The sequence below is a fragment of the Heterocephalus glaber genome, unplaced genomic scaffold (assembly GCF_053883595.1).
Source record: "Heterocephalus glaber isolate CG9 unplaced genomic scaffold, H.glaber_assembly_v1.0 deba00001707, whole genome shotgun sequence".
Taxonomy (NCBI): Eukaryota; Metazoa; Chordata; class Mammalia; order Rodentia; family Bathyergidae; genus Heterocephalus; species Heterocephalus glaber.
In genome coordinates, this window is record NW_028258427.1 from 2,107,514 (window position 1) to 2,121,446 (window position 13,933).

At 43.8% G+C, this 13,933-nt stretch overlaps 1 long non-coding RNA gene across 1 annotated transcript; it reads right to left on the reverse strand.

Moving 5' to 3' along the window:
* Window positions 1-6,387: 6,387 nt before the first annotated feature.
* Window positions 6,388-12,375, reverse strand: LOC147821761 (uncharacterized). The gene is made up of 2 exons (XR_015446561.1): window positions 12,122-12,375; window positions 6,388-6,860 (listed from the first exon to the last, which is right to left on the reverse strand). It is a non-coding gene; the product is annotated as an uncharacterized LOC147821761 (long non-coding RNA).
* Window positions 12,376-13,933: the final 1,558 nt, after the last annotated feature.

Below are 13,933 nucleotides of genomic sequence, written 5' to 3' on the forward strand. Positions count from 1 at the left end.
GATTGTTTTGATTAGGCTGCATTATGATTCACATGACTTATAGGAACATACGTATTGTCTCGTGGAACCGAACAGTGTGGAGCTATTTGACACTCCAAGAGGGGCTAGCTTCATAGTTCCAAACAGATGACGGCAATACTATCTTGCCCTGTTTACACTGTGTAGCAAGAGTCCAATTTCATACTTAGCAGTGCCCCCTGGAGTGTGTGCTGTGGCCTGAATCCCTCCTTACTCTACCTTATGTACTGTCTCCACCTTGTATACCCTGTCCTCACAGCAGATAAAAGGGCTGTAGAGGCTCAGGAGAGAATAATGAACTTCTTTTTCCCAGAAGCCTCAGAAAAGTACCTTTATAACTCACTGGCTCTTACTGGGTCTCAATCCTAGTCTGAGCTAATCATAGAAGTCGGGGGAAGGGTGGTGTGTTGACTGGCTCACTTCTAGTCAAGCTTCCACTGATGTAACAGGGTAGGGGGAAGGCAGCTCCTTCAGAACCTCTGGGCTGAAGAGAGAGGGAGGACAGAATCAGGTACAGTTAGCAGAGTGGGGCTGTGACAAGGAATGGCTCAGCATAGTTTAGATGGCACCCTCTGAAGACACAGCTTATCATAGTGCTTGAGAGTGTGGACTATGGACTCCAACCACCTGGATTCTAACACTGGCTTTACCATTTACAGGCATCTGGCCTTGAGTAAACTATCAAGCCTCCCTGTGTCTCAGCTTCTTCATCTGTAAAATGGGATTGTTGTGACACAATATTAATTTTATATAGTACTTAGAACATTGACTAGTGCAGGAAAAATCCAGATAAAGCTTTGTCATTGTTGAGATTTAGTGATCTTTAGGAGAGATTAGGGAAATCCTCAATATAGCCAGTGTTCAGCAAAGGATAGGCCTTTGGCCTAGGCTGTGAAACACTGATTAGAAATGACACCTTTAATTAGCTCATCCATCTTTGTCAGGTTCCACTCATTTGCATCCTGAGGTGACAAATCCACTGTGGGGTTTGAAACACAAACGTTGCTCTAGAATTTAGACTGATTTCTCCACCAGCCTGGGCAGCAGCAACTGCTTCAATTTGTGTTGCAATGCACTGATTTATAAACCATTTATAGCTCTCCTCTCCACTTCATCCAGCTGTATCACAGATGCAGTGAGGCTAGAGGGAAACTGTGGACTATGCTTGAACTTTCTCTATAATGAAGTGTAAATTATCCTCTTGAATAGTATTTTTCTTTATAAATTTGGGTCTCAAATGTGGTAATTATGGGAAGCCTGAAAAACAAAAGAGACTTGTGCTCCAATTTTCTTTTCAAATTCCAAATGTTGAATTCTCTGTGCCTGTGTCCAGGCCTGGCATCTTATTTTCTTCAACAAACTCCTCCCATCCCTCTCTTTGTAACAATCTCAGATCTTGGCAGCAAATGGCATATGAAACTTGGGTACATTCTTATTCTATATAGACAGGGTTATATAAATCTTCCTGTTTTAAACTAATTTCTTTTGCCCTTTATTTCTTTTGTGTGCCTTTAGGAATTTGCTTGGATTCTTAATGGGCTATATCCCTGGCAAGATTTGTGTTCTATTTTAAGCAAGACATATTAATTTTATTATTTTTAACCAGGCATTCACATATTTATTGAAAACCTAGTATGTGACAATTGCCCTACTAGGCACTGATAAAATCAGAGTTACTCTATCTTTTTTAGCCAGTTCTTTGTCCAAAAAATTCCACTTTTGATATTTTATTTTGTATTTTTTAAAAACAGGCATTGGCTTAGCTAAAGAACCTAGTTCCTGTCTAGTTACTTACTACTATGTAGTATTAATCCCATGAGAGTGAGGCCATTGCATATTGGGTGTATGTCTTTCAGCACACTTCAGTGGGCTTTCTTCCTCTCCTTCATCTTGCTAATGCCTTCTCATTTTTCTACATATAGGCCAGCATCTTGACTCTGCTGAGAAACTTTCCTGGATCCCTCTGACTTAGATATTCTTTTTTTTTTTGGTGGTGGTGGGACAGATCAAATTTGGAAACTTGCACATGGCAGGTGGCGGAACCACTGAGCTAAATCCCCAGCCCTGACTTAGATATTCTTGCCCCAGGGTCCCTTGAGGTTGCCATTCTTGGAGAAAGCATTGTAGTTGGATTGTAAATATTGATTTACATGTTTGTCTCCCTCGCTAGGATGGAAGCCAGAAAGGGATGATACCTACTTGGACTTAAGATCCTCAGTGTCCAATTGATAATCAAATGAATGAAATATATTTACTATTTACTATGTTCCAGTTACTGTAATGGGCTGTAGGGACACCAATACCTTGTCCCTTTGAAAATTACAATCTAATGGAAAGGTATACAGTAGGGTAACAATTATACATACATCACTGTATAATCTTGAACTGATCAGTGTTTTGAAGAAAGAGAACAAGATGTTAGAAGGATCCAGAGATAGGATAAGCAGGACTTTTACCTGGGGGGAAGGGAGAGGGAGGGCTAAGAGTGCTTCCAGCCAAGAGTTCCTGGGGTGTAGTGAAGGAACACACAGATAACTGAGTATAAAGGGAATATGCTAACTTGGCCTGGCCTGTGTCCCTTCTTCAGGTGACAACATTCTGATTGTTTTTCAGTACCTAGAATTGAACTTGGGACCTTGTACTTGCAAGGCAGGCGGCAGAACCACTGAGCTAAATTTCCAGCCCAGTACTCTGATTTTTTTTTTTCTTGGCTACAAGTCTCCCTTTTTCTCATCCTGATCTGTCTCTCTAACAACGGGCACTTGGCCTAGACAAATCGCCCAGGCCTTCTCCCATGAGATTAATCTAGGTGTGATTCTGAACCGAAGGCAAGACTGGGGTTTTTGACACAGCTATGTATTTCTTTCAGCACTTGGGAGATGTGCTTGACAGAAAACGATAAAGATGAAAATAGACTGCTGAATTTTTTTGAGCACCTGAGTCCAGGCATTCCTGAGACTCATGTGTATAAAGTTGTGTCTAAATTCACATACATATTGCTCTTTTTGTTTGTTTGGTGAGACAGGGTCTTGCTATGTAGTGCAGACTAGCTCATTATTTAGCCCAGGCTGGGCTCAAACTCACAGCAATCCTCCTGCCTCAGTCTCCTGAGTGCTGGGATTACAGACATGTGCCACCATACCTGGCCTTCTTTATTTTTGAGACAGGATTTCATTAACTTTTATATTGCCTTGGCTGGGCTCAGACTTGTGATCTCCTGCCTAAGCCTCCCAGAGTTTGGGAACTACAGGAGTGTGCCACCACCCTTGGCTACATATGCCTCTTAAAGATCTTTTTAGGGGAATGGGGTTTAATAATAACTTTTTATTAGTAGATATTTTCAGTGTATAACATTTACTCTCCTTGTGGGGAGTTTGTCCGTGTGCATACCACATCTTAATTCTTTTTCATCCCCATTCCCTCCCCTACCTCCTCCTTCCATCTCTTGGTCTCCTTCCAATTTGAGAAAGATCTGTCTTCCTACTTTCTAGTATCTATCTTCTATTTTGTTATCTATTTATAATTTGGGTTTCTTATATATAAGAGAAACCATGCAATATTTAAACTTCTGTGTCTGATTCATTTCACTTAATGTTATGGTCTTAAGGTGCATCTATTTTCCTACAAATGGCTCAAGTTCATCCTTCTGTATGGCATTGTAGTACTCCATTGTATATAAATACCATATTTTCTTTCTTTTTTGGGGGAGGAGGTACCAGGAATCGAACTCAGAACCTTGCAAGGCAGGAGCAGAACCACTGAGCTAGATCCCTGGACCAATACCACATTTTCTTTATCCATTCATCTGTTGATGGACATATAGGCTCCTTCCAAGATTTAGCTATTATGAATTGTGCTGTTATAAACATGAGCATGCGTGTATCACTACAATACGATGTTTTAAATTCTTTTGGGAAGATGCCTAGAAGGGGAACTTCTGGGCCAAATGGAATTTTCATTTTTAGTTTTTTCAGGAATCTTCATACTGATTTCCATAGTGGTTGTACATTCCCACCAAAAATGTAAAAGGTTTCATTTTCCCTGAAGCCTCACCAGCATTTGCAGTTGATTTTTTTGTTTATTTTCAGACTGGTCTTGAACTCCTCCAGGGTGGCCTCAAACTAGCAGCGATCCTCCTGCCTCAGCAACCACCCCACCCCACCCCTGGCCCTCATGCCCAGTCCTGGGATTATAGGCATGCATCACCACACCCAGCCTTTTTTGTTTTTGGAGACAGGGTCTGGCATGTAGTTCAGGTGGGCCTTGAACTCACTAAGTAGCTCAGGTTGGCCTTGAATTTCAGGCAATCTTCCTGCTGAGGCTTCCCAAATTCTAGGATTACAGATGTGCACCACCATGTACAGTTTATTATTTGTTTTCTTGAAGATGGCCATTATTTGTGAGGTAAGATGGACTCTCAGTGTTGTTTTACTTTGGATTTCTCTAATGGCTTAGAGAAATGTTGAGCATGCCTTTATGTATTTATTGGCCATTTATACGTCTTCCATGAAGTGTCTATTCATTTCAGTTGCCCATTTTTATATTGAATCTTTGTGGGGAGGCCTCATTTTTTGGGTTCTTATATAGTCTAGATATTAGTCCTCTGAGGAACAGCTGGCAAAATTTCTTTCCATTCTGTAGGTGTTCTTTTGACTGTTGGTTGTTTCTTTAATTGTGTTTCTTTTTTTGATTCTCAGGACTATTTCCTGTGCAATTGATTCTGTTCAGAAAGTCTTTGCCTACACCTTTGACTTCAAGAGTTTTACCTATTTTATCTCCCAGTAGGCTAAGTGTTTCTGTTTTAGCATTTAGTTCTTTCATCTTTTGACTTTAGCGAGATGTTGGTGAGAGATAGGAATCTAGACTCAATATGCTTTTGGATAGGCAGTTTTTCCAGCACCATTTATTTTTTAAATTATTTTTATTATTTAGAAGAGCTTTCAAATGGAGACATTTTAGAAGAAGAAAGCAAAAGTAAGCCAAAAGAAACAACATGAAAGAAATAAAGACAAAAACAGGAAGCAATGAATTTGAAAAATGTCCCGGCCCGCGGGTAAGTCAACGGAGACCCTAGAGGGGGAGCGAGGATGAGAGGGGACAGGGGACACGAGAGATGGAGACAAGACAGGTTTCTGATCAAGTCTCATTTATTGCAGAAGCTGTTACAACATATATACCGTAGGGCTAGAGGGGAGGAGCAAGAGGAGGGTACTGGGGCTACTTCCTTGTTGCCGGGTAGATTTGCAGCAGGCCCGGATATGTCCGTAAAAGGCACTCAAGAGTTCTAGCGGGGGGGCAAGGCCCACCACAGGTCCTCCCTTTAAAATTATAATTTTAGAAAGGCGTCAGGAGAGCCAAGCCTGCGGGGGCTGAGCCTGTCTTGGGTCAGAGCAACACACGTGTCTGCACCGTGCACCTTACCCGTCATCGGTTAACCAGAGAATCAAGGCTTTGGCACCTGTCTTAGGCGGCACACGAGGGCTCTCTCATTGCATGGCACGCTTGCTCAGTTGCCCGTCATTGGCTTGCCAGCCCACTCACCAGGTGGGGCGAGAACACTTCACCACGGCAAGGACCTAATCGATGGTCCGACATTCGTCCTGGTCAGCCATTGCCAATCTATTATAGTAGACCTGTATGGGCGCTGTTTTTATTGCCTCTATCTGGGCTCTAAGAAAGGCCATGATTTTGTTATAAAGTACGGGCCCTAAAGAAATGAGCAAGAGTAGACCCAATAAGGGTCCCAGCAAAGGGAGGAGATAAGGGAGGAAACCATTGAGGCCAGTCCAGAGGGGATTTTGAGTGAATTTTTGTCGTCATCTGTTTAAATCTTCCTGAAGTTCGCGAATTTTTCCCCTGACGATCCCAGATTTGTTGGCATAAAAACAGCAATGTTCATTTAAGGCTAGACTGTGAATAAGAGAGTTAAGCTACCCTGATTAAGCTTTTGAAGATAACCAATGTGGACATGCTACAATAACATATTCAGAACTTAACCAATATGAACGTTTTGTAACAACATATTTAGTGCTTAAATATCAAGGACAACCAATACAATCAATTTATAACATATTTAGATAATATTCATTGTGATATGTCTCCCATAAGATTATATAATATAAAATTTACTAGGGGGTCCCTTTAATGAATTAAGACCAGAATAATCATTTTCTGGGTGGCCACTTCTATATTCATCAAAGGGAGTTCCCATCTATAATCGTTTTGACAAACAATTAAGAATATATATCTTTTTATTTTATAACTGTTAATTGTAATTTGATTGTTGCGTGTGGGTAACAATGCACGTCACTTTCATAAAATAAATTTCAGTGGTACTTTGATCAATTAACACAACCTGGGAAGAAAAGCATGTCTTTAGTTTAATAATATTATCTATAAGTCAATTTAACAATAGGCGAATATCCTTTGAAGAGGAAGGAACATATTGAGCTCAACTGTACAAACACAAACAACAGACAATAGACAAACATATAAGACAGTGTATAAAATTAGGGTGCACCCAAATATAACTAGCCAAATTGAATTATACTATACTCTTGATGATTATTAGATTGTAATTGTAGGCGCCATTGTTAACTGGTTAAGATTGGACAACGTCAGGTCATCGGCATCATCAGCACACCTATCAACTTGTTTTACTAGGCGTTCTGGGAGCCACCTGGCTGACTTCATTTCCTTGGAGTAAATACACACCGATCCTCGGCCCCAGATAAGTACAGGATCCGGCCCGTGCCATGAGTGGTCCAGGGGGTCTTTCCACATCACCGAGGCAAATTGTCGTTGCGTCTCTGGTTGCCAGAAACGATTGGCTGCAGATAAACCTTTGGCATCCAAATTTAAGAAGTTAAGAATAAATAGTGCATGTGATATCAGATTTCTAGGAGACCCCTTAGTAGGATACCATTCCCCCTTTTTTATTTTGTCTAAAGTAATTTTAAGTGTGAGATTAGCCCTTTCTATAATGCCTTGTCCCTGTGGATTATATGGGATTCCCGTTATATGTGTTATTGTAAATTGTTTGTAAAATTTGGAGAAGCCAGAGCTGATATAGCCAGGACCATTATCTGTTTTAATTTGTTGTGGGCAGCCAAGCACTGAGAAGGCAGTGAGGAGATGAGCAATGACGTGTTTAGTAGCTTCCCCAGACTGCAGGGTGGCAAATATGAATCCACTATATGTATTAATGTTGACATGTATATATTTAAGATTTCCAAATTTAGGGTAATGTGTGATGTCCATTTGCCATAGGGCATTTGGAATCAAGCCACGAGGATTAACTCCCAGATGAGGTGTAGGAAGGTGCAGAGTGCACGTAGGGCAGGCCTTAACAATTTGTCTAGCTTGTTCTCTAGTAAGCTTATACATAAGGCGAAGCGTGTGAGCATTAAGATGATGGAATTGGTGTGCCTTCTGTGCTTGGTCAATCGGACTGGGGGCATCAGTATTTATTGAATAGGCAAAAGCCTGAGGTCTTGTGGCTAGGTCTGCTAAGCGGTTGCCCTCTGCAAGTGGGCTGGGTAGGTTAGAGTGGGCGCGAAGGTGCCCAATGAAAAAGGATTTGGATCGTTTTCTGATTAGATCTTGTAATTGGAGGAAAAGACCACCAGTCTGAGAGGCAAGTTTGATCAGTCCACATGTTTCTAATAAGGGAACAGATTGGGCAATGTAAGCACTGTCAGTAAAGAGATTAAAAGCTCGGGCAGGAAATGCGGTAAAGACCGCTATGACTGCCTGGAGCTCGGTTAACTGGGCCGAAGAGTGGGCGGTTCGGAACTGGACAATGTTATCATCCCACACATAGGCAGCCATTCCAGTGGAAGAACCGTCTGTAAAAACGGGTAGAGCCTCTGGCAGAGGAAAGCAAGAAGTGATCTTCGGGAAAATGAAGTCATGTCTGTTGGCAAAGTCAATAAGTTTGCTGGGAGGATAGTGGTTGTCCAATAACCCTGAATAAGAAGCAAGAGCAATTGGCCAGGAATCGGTGGTTTGTATAAGCCAATCGACCTGGTCCTTAGGGTAGGGTTGGATAATGACATCAGGTTCTTTTCCAAAGTACATCTTTCCATGGTCTCTGCCCAAGATAACTAGGTCTGCAACTGCAACATAATAGGGGTAAAAGACCCGCTTAGGGGAAACTGGGAGATGAACCCACAAAAGGGGAGCGGTTTGCCAAAAGACAGCAGTGGGAGAGAGGGAGGTTTTGCAGATGATATACTGTAAAGGAGAGTTATAATCCATAAAAGTAATTGTTTGATTTTGAATGGCTTGTTCCACTGTACTGATGGCTTTGCGCCCCTCGGCAGTGAGCTGTCGAGGTGAAGTAGGGTGGTTATCACCTTGTAGGGTATCATAGAGAGGCTTCAGGTCATGTTTAGTGAGCTTTAAATAGGGCATAAGCCAATTAATGTCTCCTAGCAATTTTTGGAAGTCATTTAAAGTCTTAAGACCGTCCAGCCGCAAGGTAAGCTTTTGGGAGGAAATGTGACGTCCCTTCATCTGAAATCCGAGGTAGTTATAAGGGTCTTTTAGTTGAACCTTATCAGGGGCAATCTGGAGGCCATGAGATTCAAGTGCCCGTCGAAGGTCAGCATAACAAGCTAAAACCTCACTTCCTAATTGCCCCGCTACAAGGATATCATCCATGTAATGGATAATATACATTTGAGGCCAATTGTCTCGGGTGGATTGGAGTGCCGCGGCTACAAATGACTGGCACAGGGTGGGACTATTGGCCATGCCTTGGGGCAGAACCAGCCACTGAAAGCGCTGCATTGGGGTACAGAAATTGGTCGCTGGAAGGCTAAATGCGAAGCGTTTTTGATCAGCAGGATGTAAGGGAATGGTGAAAAAGCAATCCTTTAAATTAATAATAATCTTGTAATACCCAAGGGGAATGGCTACCGGCGAAGGGAGACCAGGTTGTAAAGCTCCCATGAGTACCATGGTTTTATTAACTGCTCTAAGATCTTGTAAGAGTCTCCATTTTTCCGACCGTTTTTTAATGACAAAAATGGGAGTATTCCAAGGGGAGTGGCTAGGAATAATATGGCCAGCATGAAGCTGTTCCTGCACCAACTGTTGAGCTGCTGACAATTTCTCCTTAGAGAGGGGCCACTGATCGACCCACACTGGATCATCTGAGAGCCAGGTAATCTTTTCAGCATGGGCCGCAGGAGTGTCAATGGCCCCTATGGAAAATGGCCTAGCCCTGCCCGAGGGGGCCGAGGGACAGGCTCAATGGGGTGAGTAAGGTTTGTAGGGTGTTTCCCCAGTCCCGTTCCTGGAATGTACCCATTTTTAAACATCTGCATAGTGACAATTTCATTGGGGCTGGAAATAATTATCCCCATTTGTGATAGTAAGTCTCTTCCCCATAGATTAATAGGTAACCCTGAAATGATATAAGGTTGAATGGTGCCCTGATTACCATCTTGGTCTCTCCAGGTCAGATCTTTGGCACTTTGTTTAGGATTTTCACTCTGACCTATACCCCCGAGATGGGTGAGGGTGTCTTTTAATGGCCATGCCTGAGGCCAATCCTCTCCCTTTATGATAGTTACATCGGCACCAGTGTCAACCAGCCCAGAAAATTGTCTCCCATCTAACCACAAGGTCACGAGAGGCTTTTGTGCTGAAAGTATCTCTGACCAGTAAACATCAGATGAGCCGAATCCCTGGCTGCCTCGGGCGTTGTTTAGAGCCTTATTAGAGGTAGAGAGAAGGGGAAGGAGTAGCAATTGAGCAAATCTTTGGCCTGATTGAATGGTATTAATAACTTTGGGAGAAGAAACCATAACTTTAATTTCCCCAGAGTAGTCATTATCTATCACTCCTGGGTAAACCAACAGCCCATTTATGGTACTACTGCTTCGGCCTATTACGAGGCCAAAAGTCTCTCTAGGTAAGGGTCCAAAGACTCCTGTGGCGAGGGCCTGGACTCCCATTTCTGGGGTCAATACTGTGTGGGTGGTGGCACTGAGGTCCAATCCGGCACTTCCTTTTGTGGCTCTGATGAGGTCTGAAATGGATTGCTGTTTATTGGAGCAAAATTGAGCGCCCCGTAAATTTGTTTGGAGTTGGGGGCCTGGGGCTGGCCCCCTTTCCCGTTTCCCGAATTCGAATCCTTAAGAGGGGGAAGGGGTCGGCCCTGGGCATCAGTTTTGGATCGGCACTCACTCGCCCAATGCCTCCCCCGATTACATCGGGGGCAGGGCCCGGGGGGCGGAGCATTGGGGCCCTGCATTTTAGTGGTCGGGCATTCTCTAGCAAAATGGCCGGTGGCCCCACACCGGAAACACTTATTGCCGACGTGGCGTTGCAAAAATTGTTTGACTGTGAAGCCTTGCATGGCGGCCGCCATGGCAAGGCCCTGTTGGTAGGCGGCCCCAATCTCAGAACAAAGGCGAATGTAGCCGGAAAGGTCAGTTTTCTTTTTATAGGGGCGGATAGCGGCCTGACAGGCGGCATTGGCGTTCTCAAAAGCAAGCTGTTTAACAAAATCTGTCCCTGTCTCCGCGCTCCCAAAAATCCGGCCTGCCGCCGTGAGAAGGCGGTGGACAAAGTCCGCAAATGGCTCGTCTGGGCCCTGCCGAATGTTAGTGAGGGAGGCACTCACGTCTCCTTTGGAGGGGAGCTTTTTCCAGGCCCTAGTGGCGGCGGTCTGAATCTGGGCATATAACCCCGCATCAAATTGTATTTGTTGGTCGTTGGCGGCGTAGGCCCCCTCCCCAAGGAGCATGTCAAGCACCCATCCATTCCCCGCCTGAGCATTGCGCCTAGCAGTTTCTCGGCAATTTTTAACATATTTAGATTTCCATAATAAATAATCACCTCCTGTAAGGGTGGCGCGGGCCAGAGTCTGCCAATCAATTGGGGTGAGCCAATTTTCTGCCACCGATTCTAAAATAGCCATGGTGTAAGGTGCACTGGCCCCATATTGAGCTGCAGCCGTTTTAAATTTTTTAATGACCTTAAAATCAAAACCACTGTGGTGTCTTCACGCCTGTCTCTGTGCGTCAGTAGTTTTAGTTACGGGAAAGGCTTCCGCATTTTTAAGTTTCAGGGATACTCCCGACCCGGATGGCACCCTAGGGGCCGCCCCTCTAACGGGGGGTCGTGGCTTAAGTTTGTCTTCTCTACGGACATTTTTATGGGCTTTGCCTGTTCTTAAGCCTTCAAGCTGGGTAATAAGTTCTTGGTGTTCCTTTTCTAACCTTATCTGTTCTTTTAGAAATTCTATTTTGTCCCGGAGTTCCTTTTGGGGATCAACAACAGGACATGCCAGAGTGGGAGTGTCGGGGCCTGAAGAGATATAAGGAGGGGGATATCCGGAGTCGCCCCACAATGCTCCCCCCGCGGGCTCCTCCGACCCGGAGCCCTCTTGGGGCGGATCTGGGGGCGGAGGCGGGCCACGATAGGCTTGAAGGGAGGGATATAGGGGCGGAACCTTCTGCGAGGGTGGGGCTGTCCTAGAGGCGGTGGCGGAAAGCAAGGAAGCAGGGGTTCGGCGAGGCCCTGCCCTACAGGGCTTGGCAGGGTTCGTGGCCGTTTGGGGTTGGTCCGAAGGGACGTCATGTCCGTCGGGGACGGGATCGTCGTCACTGTCAAAGGACATCAAGTCCTCTTCTTTGTCTGACAAAGAAGTCGTGGTCTCAACGGGCCTGGGCCCCGGCGCCATATTGGCCCGGGAGACTGCGTCAGAATCACTGGCGGGTGTCAGCCCCTTACCATCTCGGAGAGCTACCTCCCCAGCCTGTATAGCCTGCGCCACCAGTGGATCCCTCGCTTTATGAGAAATAATATCATTAATCAAATTCCAATATGAGAACGCCGCAATAGGGACCTTCCCGGGTCCGCAAGTGGCATAATAATCCTGGAGAGCTTCCCCCACCTTTTTCCATCTCTGTTCGTCAATGGTTCCCTCAGCAGGGAACCAGGGACAGAGATCTTTAATATAATCAAAAAATCTTAACAACTGTTTGACTGTAACCTTTACCCCTCGTGCCTGTAATGTCTTCTTGAGACCTTGCACAAACAATTCGTGCTGACTAATGCCCTGTCCCATAATCGCTGCTCAACTTACCGAGGTGCAAAAAGACGGCAGGTCCACGTCAATTGCAAGCCTCTCCCGTGTCGAGTGTGCTCTTTGTTCCTCAATCTTAATCTTAGGGCCCCTGAGCAGCGTCCTTCACTGGATCCCCCGTTCTCTGGCCGCACGTTGGGCGCCACTTGTCCCGGCCCGCGGGTAAGTCAACGGAGACCCTAGAGGGGGAGCGAGGATGAGAGGGGACAGGGGACACGAGAGATGGAGACAAGACAGGTTTCTGATCAAGTCTCATTTATTGCAGAAGCTGTTACAACATATATACCGTAGGGCTAGAGGGGAGGAGCAAGAGGAGGGTACTGGGGCTACTTCCTTGTTGCCGGGTAGATTTGCAGCAGGCCCGGATATGTCCGTAAAAGGCACTCAAGAGTTCTAGCGGGGGGGCAAGGCCCACCACAGAAAAATATACCAAAGAGAAAACTAGTAACTATAACTAAGAATTAAATCTTAGAAAAACAATGAAATAGATAATTTCACTGGCTAATATAATTTTTTAATTTTTAATGTATTACAAGTAGGTATTAATAAAGAATATAAAAGCTGTTCTATAAAAAATAATTTTTCATAACAAAAATTATTAAAGAATAATCATGGTCAGTACATTGTATATTATGATCTTGAATATATTTGCCAGTCTATCTCTCAGCTCATTTCCTACTAATACTATACCTTTATTTGCATAAAACGTTTTAAATATTGACAAAGTATCTCACATTCTATATACTTTTGAACAATTACTTCCTATTTCACAATATTTATTATTCTTTTTGGTCCTTATTTTCACTTTCAGTTTCTCATATGAGACAGACAATGTGATATTTGTTTTGTTTGTTTGTTTTTGGTACCGGGGATCAAACTCGAGTCCTTGCACTTGTGCAGCAAGCTGCGAAACCACTGAGCTAAATCCCCAGCCAACAGTTCTTTTTTTTTGGTACTGGGGATCAAACTTGGGTCCTTGCGCTTGCACAGCAGGCAGCAAAATCATTGAGCTAAATCCCTGGCACAATATGATATTGACACATGTGTGTTCAATTTATTTCACTTAAGAGAGTGTTCTCAAGATGCATTGATTTACCTAGAAGTGTCTCAAGTTTATCCTTTCTTTTGGCTGAATAGTAGTCCATTATATTTTTTAAAACCACATTTTTTAATCCATTCATCAGTTTATGGGCATTTGGATTGTTTCCAGGATTTAGCTATTACAAACTATGCTGCTATACATGGGTGTGCATATATTGCTGTGGTATGATGCTTTTAATTGCTTTTAATTTGGGGAATAGCTGGGTCAAATGGGACCTCTAATTCTGTTTTTTTTAGGAATCTCCATAATGATTTCCACAGTGGTCCAGCACTATTTATTAAAAAGGCTATCACTCCTCCACCCTATGATTCTGGCCCTTTTGTCAAAGGTCAAATAGTTGAAAATTTTAAAAAGGACTGGGAATTAAGGTCCTGAGTTTGATCTCTGGTACCAGGAAAAAAAAGATCAAATAGTTGGATGTGCTTGGGGTTGTTTCTGCATCTTGTATTCTTTTTTTTGTGTGTGCTGGGGATTGAACTCCAGACCTTGTGCTTGCAAGGCAGGTGGCGAAACCACTGAGCTAAATCCCCAGCCCATTATCCTATATTCTTCTATTCAACTGGTCCACGTGTCTGTTTTTTTTGTGTGTCAGTACCATACTATTTTTAATCTTTGTAGCTTTGCAATATAACTTCAAGTTTGGAATTGTGATGCCTCTCACTTTGCCCTTGTTACCCAGGATTGCTTTTGTTATTCTGCATCTCTTCTAG